Raw genomic sequence first — 13,285 nt, 5'->3', positions numbered from 1 at the left:
AACTGGTAGTAATATCACAGTTTGTCTCTCGTCGCCGGTAATCACACTTGTTCAGAAAAAAATAGTTCATGCGCTCCACATACTGCCCCCAATTGTCTACCTGGGTTAAAACGTTCCAGCTTTCATATGTGTGGCAGTTAGTAGTGGGGGCCTCCTGAAGCCTAAACGAGGTGGGCCAGGCGCATAGCAACTGTTGTCAACAGCAACTCCATTGAATCCTCATTAGTGGGCAGCACGGTAGTTAGCATAAATGCTTCATAGCTCCAGGGTCCCAGGTTCGATTCCCGGCTGGGTCACTGTCTGTGCGGAGTCTGTACGCCTCCCCGTGTGTGCGTGGGTTTCCTCCGGGTGCTCCGGTTTCCTCCCACAGTCCAAAGATGTGCGGGTTAGGTGGATTGGCTATGCTAAATTGCCCGTAGTGTCCTAATAAAGTAAGGTTAAGGGGTGGGTTGTTGGGTTACAGGTATAGGGTGGATACGTGGGTTTGAGTAGGGTGATCATGGCTCGGCACAACATCGAGGGCCGAAGGGCCTGTTCTGTGCTGTACTGTTCTATGTTCTATGACCAACATTGAACCTACCACAAGTAGACCACATCCACAATAGCTGAAATTACAAACCCGGTTTATTTCAATACAATTCCAATTCTCCTCCAACCTCCTAAGGGTCTCCTTCACTGCACCACTGGGGTTTTTATACAGCTGGGGCTCTCCTTGTAGATGGGAAGCCCATCCTCCTTAAAGGGGAAGTCCCACCCATGCTACCCCCCCCCCCCCAACACCCCTAAAAGGGGAGTTCATATTCCAGACAGGTCATGGGAAATCATAGTGTCCTAACCTCGGGACCTCCGTTGGTGTTACAAGATACACAATGGACCGAATGGCCTCCACTTCCATCCAGTAGTGGATTGAATTAATCAGTGTAATCAGTTGCATGAAGTACCTTTGAATTGTGTGGATGAGGGGGTTGGGAGGAGGCTTGAACAGATCATATAGTGAAGTAAGTCAAGTCCCCATAATCCCAGATGACCATAGGCCGCGTTCCCCTTTAACGGAGGGGGGGGAGCTGACTGGTGGTGATTTAACCTGAGGATCACGCAAGCAAGGTTGAGAAGGCGGGGCCATCACAAATAATCTCAGCTGTCACGGGGATTGAACCCATGCTGTTGACCTCACTCACCTTTACGGACCGACTGTCCAGACAACTGAGCTAAACCAGCCCAGATCCCATACTGTCATTGGAAAGCTTTAGCAGTACAAGTGAATTTTAATGCCTTTTAAGCATTGTGGACCACAATTGTAGGGACTGTGAACTCATTTAGGCGGCTTTGATTATTTAGCAGCCCGACCTCTAACCCTCCAGCCATTAAATTGGAAGAGCAATGAATTAAGTTTGAATCTCAACAAGTGATTCTTCACTGCTCCGTCAGTTATCATTTCAATGGAGTTAGTTTGTGGCATAGCCCCTTTAAGAAGCTGGAGGTGGTTGACTGGTATAACCTGTTTACCAGTTGCGTGCACCTGATGAAGGAAGAGCACATGAACCTGCCGAGGATTGTGTAACCAATGAGAATCCACCTGCCAGCAAGTCTTTTTCTTGTGTCTGAGGGTACTCTGCTGCGAGGTCTCTGCATTGAAATGATAACGGTAGGTTTGAGAAATGCATTTACAAGTTGAACCTGGCCTTGTTGTTAGGGGTTGTGGAAGGAGGGTGGGGACAACAACTTGTCAGCGGAGGAAGAATAGGGGGGAAATACAAATAAACAGGGAGTTTATCAAGGAAATGAGAACAGGCAAATGGCTCCAGTGGACGTTTTGCACAGAGGAAGGATATTTATAGTTTAAAAAATCTCCTCAAAACTGTACCATACACTTCCTCTTCTTAAAAACCGTAATGCAGGCGGAGATTGGCTGAGTTTGCACACATTTTCAGACACTGCCAGGTCGACCTGCGGGGGCTTTGAGAGATTGAAATGAAATGAAATGAAAATCGCTCATTGTCACAAGGAGACTTCAAATGGTAGGAGAGCAGACCAGGCACAATTTTTTTTTTTTATAAATTTAGATTACCCAATTATTTTTTCCAATTAAGGGGCAATTAACACCTACTCTGCACATTTTTGGGTTGTGGGGGCGAAATCCACGCAGACACAGGGAGAATGTGCAAACTCCACACGGACAGTGACCCAGAGCCGGGATCGAACCTGGGACCTCAGCGCCGTGAGGCGGTTGTGCTAACCACTAGGCCACCGTGCTGCCGACCATGCACAATTCTGATCCATGAAGCCTGGATCTGTCAGGCGAGGGATTGTGTGGGCTGTTTGTGAAACTCCTCTTTGTGACTTGTGAAATTCCTGTTATTTTGGATGTGCTCATCTTCAGTCCCTTGCCCTCTGCGTTAGATCTGTGTATTTCGGAAGAATTTGAGACTTAACTGAAGTACGTGTACTTCGCTGGACTGCGGGATTTGGAAATTCCCGTCTAAAGCCGACAGACCTTTGGCGGGTCCATCAGATTTTTTGTCCCACCTGCAACAATTCCTGCCACGGGCGGGCTTGGAAAATCCCGTCTAGAGTTAATGGGCGAGTTCACCACCCCCCGCCCCTCCTCCCTGCGCACGTAGCGATGTTTTTCTGTGGTGGAGGAGGAGGCTCGCATTGGCCAGCGGTGGGATTGTCCAGAACCACCGTTGTCAATGGGGTTTCCCGTTGTTCGGACACCCTGCCACCGGAGAATCCGTGGGGGTGGGGTTAGCCGTCGGTGGGACCAGAGGATTCCGCTAGTGAGAACCGCTGGAAGGATTATCCAATGTTTCAGATCAAGGACCTTTTCTTGATCTGAAACAAGTTGAGGACCCGGGTTCGATCCCGGCCCCGGGTCACTGTCCGTGTGGAGTTTGCACATTCTCCCCGTGTCCGCGTGGGTTTCACCCCCACCACCCAAAGATGTGCAGGGTAGGTGGAATGGCAACGCTAAGTTGCCCCTTAATTGGAAAAATTTTAAAATATTTTTAAAATTGTGTAAAATGAGATTGGGACTTGGACTTGTAAAAAAAAAAGTCAGAATCAAAATGGGACAAAGTTTATGGTCTGATGCTTTTGAACTCTATGTTGAGCCCAGAAGGCTGTCCAGTGCCTATTGAGAAGATTAGGTGCTGTTCCTCCAGTTTGCTTGCAGCTTCATTGGGACATTGCAAAGGGCCGAGGACCGAGATGTCAGTGTGAGAGCAAGGTGAAGAATTTAAATGACAAATCATGCTTGCAGACTGAGCGGAGGTGTTCTACAAAGCAGTCACCCAATCTGTGTTTGGGTCCCCCCTCAGTGTAGAGGGGACCACATTGTAAGTGTCAAATGCAGTAGATTAAATTGAAAGAATTGCAAAAAAATCATTGCTTTCCCTGGACTGTGTTTAGTACCTTGGGTTGTGAGGAGGTAGAGGGTCAGATGTAACATCTCTGGCGACTGCAAGGGAAGGTGCAGTGGGATCCATAGAGTTTCTACAGGGCAGAAGGAGGCCATTTGGCCCATTGAGTCTGCACATCAATGAGAGGAAAGCTAACTGAATCCTTACTAAACGTAAATCTAGCGATCAGAAATAATACATGGTCAATGTGCATTTCAAACAGGAATATCATATTTTCCCAATTTTTATAATTATTTTAATGGAGAGTAGACAGTTGTAATGCAGTAGATTTTAAAAAGGCCTTCAATAAGACTTTCCAAATGAATGTGGTCAGGGACCAGTGTTGGAACAGATTAGAAGTTGCCTTCAAAACAGGAAGCCAGGATTGGGAGTGAAGGATAGTTAGTCAGAGAGGTAGAAGGTGCTGAATGGTGTTCCTCCAGGATCAGGGCTGGGACCACTGTCGATTACAATTTACATAAATTATTTGGACTTTGGAATTAAAAACAGAATTTCCAAATTTTGAATGACACGGAACTGGGGAGTTGAGGGGAATAGATGATTTTAAGGAAGGATTAGATTAGGTTTAGATTTATTGTCACGTAGTACAGTCAAGAGTATTGTTCTGCATACAATCCAGGCAGACATAAATACACAGTGTAAATGCGTGGATATAGACGTCGGGTGAAGCATACGGAGTGTAGGAGTACTCAGCAGAGATGATGCCTGAATAGATCAGTTCAGTCCATAAGAGGGTCATTCAGGAGTTTGGTAACAGTGGGGAAGAATATGTTTGTGTGTGTGTTCTCAGACTTTTGTATCTTCTGCCTGATGGAATAGGTTGGAAGAGAGAATAACCCGGGTGGGAGGGGTCTTTGATTATGCTGCTCGCTTTCCCAAGGCAGCGGGAGGTGTAGACAGAGTCAATGGGTGGGATGCAGGTTTGCATGATGGACTGGGCTGTGTTCACGACTCTCTGTAGTTTCTTACGGTCTTGGACCGAGCAGTTGCTATACCAGGCTGTGATGCAACCAAATAGATGCTTTCTATTAAGCTTCTGTAAAAATTGGTATTAAAAATTACCGTTAAGTTCTTGAGGAAGTATAGGCACTGTTGTGCTCTCTTGGTCGTAACGTCAGCGTGTGTGGACCAGGACAGATTGTTGGTGATGTTTACACCTCAGAATTTGAAGCTGTCAACCATGGAAAACTGTCTGATGCTTGGGGGAGAAATACATCCGTTTTCAGTCTGAACCTGACGCTTTTTGCCACTTTTTTTGAACCAGTGCTTTTGAACAATCCTAATCAACATGTTGCTAAGGCGTCTTGGAATTGTTTTTTAATGGGAAATGAGCATCACTGGCCAGGTCCGTGTTCATTGCCAATCCCTAATTGCCACGTGGGGAGTTCAGCTATGGCGATGCTGTTGGATATCAAGGGGATCTGGTTCGACTTTGTTGATGGAGGTGATCATTGTTGATGGAGGTGATCATTGCCTGCCACTTGTGCGACCTGAATGGTATTTGCCATTTATTAGCCCAAATCTGACCATTGTCCATTCACCGATGCATGCAGACGTGGACTCATTCATTGCATTAGCGGTTGTGAATGGAACTGAGCACCAATACAATTATCAGCAAATTTCCTGAATTCTGACCTCCTGATGGAGGGAAGGTCACTGTTTCGAAACTGCTGAATCTCTTCCGTAAACAAAACGAGCGGGATTTTCCGGTCCCCCAGCCCCATGTTTCTCGGCGACGTGCCATTCGCTGGCAGCGGGATTCTATCTTCCTGCCGCTTGCCAATGGAATTTTCCATTGAAGCCAGCCCACGCCACCGGGTGGGGGGTGGGGTGGGCACTGCCAGCGGGAACAGGGAACCCCAACTATTGGGGAATTTCAGCTGCATATGTAGCTTGATGACATCCATTACCTCTCTCTCACACCTCCACCACTGCCTCTCGTTTGTCACATCGCTTGGTTTGATTTTCAGTATGGAGAAGCAGAAATTTCCTTCAACAAAAGACGACCATTGCCTTCGTCCCTGCTGAAATTTCTGTCCTTTCCGCTCTGAAACCCTCACCTCTACCTTTCTTATCTCCAGACTTGCATTCGCTCTTGGGTGGTCTCCCATGTGTTATGGGCCAGGGCTTGGAGAACCCCACACCTTTTACTAGGTTGTGATATGGGGAGCACATGGCCCACTCTACAGGTGTGGTATAGTAGAAATGGAAAAGTATTTTTTAAAGCAAAATAGTGTTTATTCTATGAACTCAAGTTAACCTTTTGAAAACAAACCGTGAACATCTTAGCACCCATTCATTCAACTACAATCCCCCAAAGAATACAACACTAAGTAATCCTTTTAGCTTTCCTTTTCACATCCATAAGACTTAAAACCCCTTTTACAGAAGCACATCAGGTTAAAGTCACTACTATTATTAGTTTTAAATCACCAGGATCGATTTACAGTCTTTAGATTACAGAGACAGACTCTAATAGACCTTTTGGCTGTGACGAGCAAACAGCCTAAAGCGAAAGTAAAAAGCTGGCAGACAGCCCAGTTCCACCCACACTGACATCACTGCAGTAATAAACACATTTCTTAAAGCTACTCTTACTAGAGTTATTTATATACACACCCATTTATAAACACCTTTAAAGGTACTCACACATCATACATGGCCTACATCCATAAACCTCTCCCAAAATTCTGTTGCACATGTCTTTACTCGCAGTAAATCCCGTTCTCCTATCTGTATTCCTTAAATTCTGGCCTTCTGTGCATCCTTTTAATTTTAAATGCACTAACCATCGGTGGTCGCGATTTGAGTTGTCGAGGCCCACCTAAAACTCTGGAATTCCGTCCCTACACCTCTCCATTCCTCTACCTCACTTTCTTCTTTTGAAACACCCCTTAAAACCTCTCGAGAGATGCCCTCCCCATGTCACCTTAGACAGCACCTCCCAAACCCATGGCCGCTGTCCTCTAGCAGGACAAGGGCATAGAATCCCTACAGTGCAGAATGAGGCCATTCGGCTCATTGAGTTTGCACTGGCCCTTGGAAAGAGCACCCTACTCCACCCTATTCCCGTAACCCAGTAACCCCCACCTAACCTTTTGGACACTAAGGGGCAATTTATCATGGCCAATCCACCTAACCTGCACGTCTTTGGACTATGGGAGGAAACCGGAGCACCCGGAGGAAACTCCATGATATGCAGACATGGGGAGAAAGTGCAAACTCCACACAGTCAGTCATCCGAAGCTGGAATTGAACCTGCGACCCTTGAGCTGTGAGGCAGCAGTGCTAGCCACTGTGCTATCGTGCCTGACTGTGCAGTGGATACATGGGAGCACCACAACCTGGAGGTACCGCTGCAAGTCATACACTAGCCTGAGTGGGAAATATATCGCTGTTCTTTCACTGTCATTAGGTTAAAATCCAGCAACTCCCTCCCTAACAGCACTGTGGGTGTACCTACACCACGTAGACTGCAGCGGTTCAACAAGGCAGCTCACCACCACCTTCTCGAGGGCAATTAGTGATGGGCAATAAATGCTGGTCCAGCCAGCGATGCCCGCATCCTGTAAAATGAATTTATTTTTAAAAAATTATCTTTGTCTGAGCATTTGGACTGCTGCCCGACTAAGTGTTTTGGTGTGTTTTGTTTTATAATCCTCACGTTGGGATGTTTTATTATGTAAAAGGCGCTATATAAATGTAGTTGTTGCCGCTGTCGACTGGCATCAGAAATGGTCACCGTGTCTGTCTCTCCATCAACGGCTCGTGCCCTTCAAAGTAATTAGATTTCGATGTGTAATTGAGATATTGAGCGGTGTAATTAACCACCGAATAAATGTGAGTCTTTCTTTCATATCTGATTGGAAAATGGCCATTCGCTATTAAGTGCGGTAAGACTTGGTGTACTTTGAATGAACTGTCAGCATGATGGGTTGGGAGAAAACCTGCCGCCATGATTCAGCAAGGTCTCTGCACTTTTATGTTGGTTTGTTCTTTTTAGGTGCCTTTGGGCGCAGACAGCAAAGGAGGTCTTACTGGCTACAGCATCATGGGCAAGACCACTTCCTCGCCCTCTTCCCCCTCCCCATTCTGCAACCATCTCCTCCTGCCCAACCCCCCCAGGCATGTGAGAGTAATTCAGCAAACCAAACACTTTGATAGCCACTAAAGTGCCTTTAATCTACAGGGTTATGGGCCAAGATCTGGAAGATGTGATTAATCTGGCTAACTCTATTGTTGTGGTTTTAAAACTGACTGTTTCTTTCTGAAAATCTTTCTGTGTTTCTCCCACCCTGGATCTAATTAATGTTAGCAGGCGAAGTCTGCCCCCTAGCCAGAAAAAGATCCACTTCTCGCTTGGAATGCTGAAAGTCTGGGAGGACAGGTTAAATGTTTATTAGGCAGCATTTTGAAGGTCAAAGGACGAAGTGATCAAAAGGATGGGGCAGGGGAGAGAGAATATCACATCAGTGTTATGACTACTTTTGGCAAGGGATGGGTGATGACTCGTATAGAATCATATCATATAATCCCTACAGTGTGGAACGAGGCCATTCATCCCATCGGGTCTCCGCTAACCTTCCGGAACAGCACTCTACCCTGGTCCATTCCCCCGACCTACGTCCATAACCTTCCCTGCACATCCTGAACACAAAGGGCCAATTTAGCATGGTCAATCCATCTAACCTGCACATCCCTGGATAGAAAAGGGAAATTTAGCATGGCCAATCCATCAAATCTGCACATCTTCGGACCTTGGGAGGAAACCGGAGAACCCGGAGGATACCATGCTCACACGGGGAGAAAATGCAACTCCACACAGACAGTCACCCATGGCCACAATTGAACCCAAGTCCCTGGCGCAGCGAAGCAGCAGCACTAACCATTGTACCATCATGCTGCCCAAGATGGTTTAATAGAAATGAAGTATTGCAAGGTAGGAAAGTGATGGAGCAAAAACAACATAAGCAATAGGTGCAAGAATACGCCATTCAGCCTTTCAAACCAGCTCCATCATTCAATACGATCATGGCTAATTTTCTACTTCTACATCATTTTCCTGCACTATCCCCCGTATCCCTTGATGTTTTTACGATCTATGAATCTATTGATCTCAGATCTCAATGGCTGGGTCCCCATAGCTCTGTGGGGTAGGGAATTCCAAAACTTCACCATTCTGAGTGAAGATATTCTTCCTGCTTTGACTGTTCCAGGGCAAGCGCCGCCCCACAATTTATTGTGCACAACCAAAGATGAGACAAAGGCGGCATGGTAGCACAGTGGTTAGCACTGTTGCTTCACAGCACCAAGGTCCCAGGTTAGCCCCTCGCTTTGGTTACTGTCTGTGCGGAGTCTGCACGCTCCGCCCGTGTCTGTGTAGGTTTCCTCCGTGCGCCGGTTTCCTCCCACAAGTCCTGAAAGACTTGCTGTTCGGTAATTTGGACATTCTGAATTCTCCCTCCGTGTACCCGAACAGGTGCCGGAATGTGGCGACCAGGAACTTTTCACAGTAACTTCATTGCAGTGTTAATGCAAGCCTACTTGTGACAATAAAGATTATTATTATAAACAAATGATGCAGTAGTTTCATTGCTGGACTATTAATTGAGTGATCAAGGGCACTGCTCTGGGAACCTGGGTTCGAATGTCACACGGCAGATGGTAAAATTTGCATTCAGCCTGATGATGACCGTGAAACCATTGTCAATTACTGTTAAAAATCCATCAGGTTCACTAATATCCTTTTAGGGAAGGAAATCTGCCATCCTTACCTGGTCTGGCCCACACGTGACTCCAGATCCACAGCAATGTGGTTGACTCTTCAATGACCTGTCAAGCCACTCAGTTCAAGGGCAATTAGGAGTGGACTTTAAAAGCTGACCCACCCAGCAACACCCACATCTCATGAATGAATTTTTAAAAATTGTTATGCTCTTCGAGTGAGGAGGGGTGAAATGGATCCCCATCTTTATTCGACCCCTTCAGTTGTTTGCAACAATGTTAATTTAAACGTGATCCCTTTCTTTGTGGATGCCTTTTCCCAGTCCAAATGTATTTTTACAAGGAGCCACTTTAATCAGGCTTTTTTGAGTTAAAGAAAGTGAGTTTGTTAGTTACCAAAATATGAGGATAAAAATAAAACCTACGCACTACACACAGATTAGAAATGAGAAGCGAATCCAAATATAAAAGTGGAAAAAGATATGCGAGTCAGTCTTTGGCTTGTCCGTGAAGAGTGGATGATGAAACATTGCAGCCGTTAAGGTGGGTGATTCCGGTTGTGCTGACTTTGGCAGTTGAGCAGTTGGCTTGCAGATTCTTGGTTCTGCAAGTTAACTGAAAGGAGTTGTCCTCTTTTTCTTTTCAGCTGTGGCCTTGCTGACTTACGACTTGCTCCTGGAAATTCAGAGAGACATTTTGTGTAACCGAAGTGTGTCTCAGACTAAGCCTAATTGTCAATAAATATACACTTGGATCAAGAGGTCACTGGATGATATTGTGGCACGGAAACAAAAAAAGCAAATTTTCTCCCTCCTAACACAGGAATACGGAGGCCAATTACAGTATTAATGCTACTCTTGGTTCAATCAACACATTTTGAACCTGGGGCCATGCTGGGTTTTTTTTATAGGTCATCACTGGATAAATTCACTGAACCACAGTAACATCCTCATCATAGAATCCCAACAGTGTGGAAAGAGAGCATTTGGCGCGTCGAATCTGCACTGACCCGTCGAAAGAGTACCCCGCCAGACCCAATTCTCCACCATGGCAGCCCGGTTAGCACTGTTGCTTCACAGCGGCAGGGTCCCGGGTTCGATTCCCGCTTGGGTCACTGTGCAGAGTCTGCCTGTTATCCCCATTTATATGTGGGTTTCTCCGAGTGCTCAGGTTTCTTCCCATAAGTCCCGAAAGATGTGCTTGTTAGGTGAATTGGAAATTCTGAATTCTCCCTCAGTGTACCCGACAGGCGCCGGAGTTTGGCGATTAGGGGATTTTCACAGTAACTTCACTGCAGTGTTAATATAAGCCTATTTGTGACAATAATAAAGATTATTATCTTCGTAACCCCAGCTAACCGTTGAACACTGAGGAGCATGGCCAATCCACCTAATCTACATGTCTTTGGGCTGAGGGAGGAGACGGGAGCAATCGGAGTAAACCCACACTCCACACAGCCATCAGCGGTTGGAACTGAACCCCGGTTCCTGGCATAGTGAGGCAGCAGTGGTCACACTTCAAAAGTACTTAAATGGCTATAAAGTAGGGGCAGCACGGTAGCATGGTGGTTAGCATAAATGCTTCACAGCTCCAGGGTCCCAGGTTCGATTCCCGGCTGGGTCACTGTCTGTGCGGAGTCTGCGCGTCCTCCCCGTGTGTGCGTGGGTTTCCTCCGGGTGCTCCGGTTTCCTCCCACAGTCCAAAGATGTGCGGGTTAGGTGGATTGGCCATGCTAAATTGCCCGTAGTGTCCTAGAAAGTAAGGTTGGGGGGTGTTGTTGGGGGTATAGGGTGGATACGTGGGTTTGAGTAGGGTGATTATGGCTCGGCACAACATCGAGGGCCGAAGGGCCTGTTCTGTGCTGTACTGTTCTATGTCCTATGTTACCTACAAGCGCAGGAATGCCTAGTGGATGTTCCTCAGCAGTGACCTTCACAGGACACACTAGAACGATAGAACTGGAACACCAAACTAGCGCATTAGACCAGGGTTGCAGTTGATTATTAACCCCTCTTGTTTATTCCCGGAAGGGGAAAGACACAAACGTGTATGTGACCCAGAAACTGCGTTCTTTCAACTTGCATCCTGCCCACAGTAAGCGATGGAGCTCTCGGGAATTGATTTCTGCTGAGATGGCAATCGGCCTCCTCCAGGAGATTACAGTTCAGTTTTTGCATTGCATCGCTTCCTATGAAGTGTCTCTATCTGAAATAGGCCTTGACACCTTTGTAGGTATGACATTCTTTCTCTCTGGACTAGTTGGTCCAGCGTAATTGACACAGAAATTTTAGTAAGTGCTTAGCTTACAGACTCGGCCAGTTTTTGCTTCTATGCCCTTTTTTAAAAACGCGTGTCTTATTTAAAAGTTCAATATGTCAGTAAGAGATTTGGGGCTATGATCCGTTACCATGGCACTCCTCATCTCAGTCCTAAATGAGCTGCCCCTCATTATAGAGTCCTAGAGTTTTACAGAACAGAAACAGACCTTTCAGCCCAATGTGACTGTGCCAGCCATTAAGCACCTATCTATTCTAATCCATTTTCCAGTACTTAGTCCAAAGCCTTGTACATTATGGTTTTTCAAGTGCTCATCTAAATACTTCTTAAATGTTGTGAGGGTTCCTGCCTCTATCACCCTTTTTAGTCAGTGAGTTCCAGATTCCCACCAACCTCTGGGTGAAAAGGTTTTTCCTCTGAATCTCCTGCTCTTTCACTTAAATCTTTACCCACTGGTCATTAACACCTCCTCGTAGGAGAAATGTTTTTGCCTATCCACCCTATGAATGTCCCTGATAATTTTGTACATCTCGATCATACCCCCACCCCAGCTTCCTTTCCTCTCGAAGGAAAACAACCCCAACCTAAGCTGAGACCATCTTCCCCTGAGAAGGGACTACCTATATTGTATATGAATCGTATCATAGAATTTACAGTACAGAAGGAGGCCATTCGGCCCATCTGAGTCTGCACTGGCTCTTGGAAAGGGCACCCTACCAAGGCCCACATCTCCACCCTATCCCAGTAACCCCACCCAACACTAAGGGTAGTTTTGGACACTAAGGGCAATTTATCATGGCCAATCTACCTAACCTGCACATCTTTGGACGGTGGGAGGAAACTGGAGCACCCGGAGGAAACCCACGCACACACGGGGAGGATGTGCAGACTCCACACAGACAGTGACCCAAGCTGGGAATCGAACCTGGGACCCTGGAGCTGTGAAACAATTGTGCTAACCACTATGCTATTGTGCTGCCCCTATGGGTCATCTGAAGACCTTTATCTTGTGAGTTTGAAATTGTGACATCAAAGATATTCTTCTGTATTACATAACAACGGAAACAGGAATTTGTACCTTTAATTGGAATAAAATATCCGAAGGAAATCCCATTTTTATTTAAAGACTGTGGGCTGGATTCTCCGATTTGGAGACTAATCGATTCGCCGGAGTGGGAACAGTGGCGTTTTATGCCCGAACAAACTGCGCCAATGCTGCACCGATCCTCCATCTGGTGTGGGGTCAGCAGGCATGTAGCGTAAAGCCCCCGGCTTTACCTGCGGATACGGCCGGAGAATTGCCAGGTCCGTGGCTGCGCATGCGCACGGCGGCAGCCTGCAGTGTTGACCCGACCTGCCAAAAACTGTCCCCCTTTGACCAGGCTCGCCACCCCCCCCGGACCACCCCTCACCAGTGTCCCCAGCCCATGGCAAAGCCGCCCCTACCTGTGGAACTGCTCCCATCTTACTGTGGCGACGCTGGACTCGGTCCACATGCTGGGTTCAACAAAAATAAAAAGGACACGTGTTCCACACTGTCGGGAACTCAGCCCATCGGGGGCGGAGCATCGGGGAGGGCCTCGAGTGACGTTCTGAGGCCGTCCCGACGACGGGAGGCGTACTCCGAGTACGCTATTTTTGAGGGGCGGAACATTGCCAAAGCGGCGCGCCCCCCTCCCCCACCCCGATTGTGCCGCATATGGTGATTCTCAAGCCGATCGTCGAGCACGATTTCTGCGTCGGCGTCGGGCAGCATGGTAGCATGGTGGTTAGCATAAATGCTTCACAGCTCCAGGGTCCCAGGTTCGATTCCCGGCTGGGTCACTGTCTGTGTGGAGTCTGCACGTCCTCCCCCTGTGTGC

At 47.1% G+C, this 13,285-nt stretch overlaps 1 protein-coding gene across 1 annotated transcript in view; it reads left to right on the top strand.

Annotated features, from left to right (window-relative positions):
* Positions 1–1,519: 1,519 nt before the first annotated feature.
* Positions 1,520–13,285, top strand: part of svopl (SVOP-like) — a 143,955-nt gene continuing 132,189 nt past the window's right edge. The window contains exon 1 of the mRNA XM_038780875.1: positions 1,520–1,645. The gene's annotated coding sequence lies outside the window, so the exon portion shown is untranslated. The remainder of the gene's footprint in view (positions 1,646–13,285) is intronic.

Source organism: Scyliorhinus canicula, chromosome 20 (genome assembly GCF_902713615.1).
Source record: "Scyliorhinus canicula chromosome 20, sScyCan1.1, whole genome shotgun sequence".
NCBI classification, from domain to species: Eukaryota; Metazoa; Chordata; class Chondrichthyes; order Carcharhiniformes; family Scyliorhinidae; genus Scyliorhinus; species Scyliorhinus canicula.
Note: the sequence above shows the minus strand (reverse complement) of the source record. Positions and strands in the feature narration are given on the sequence as shown.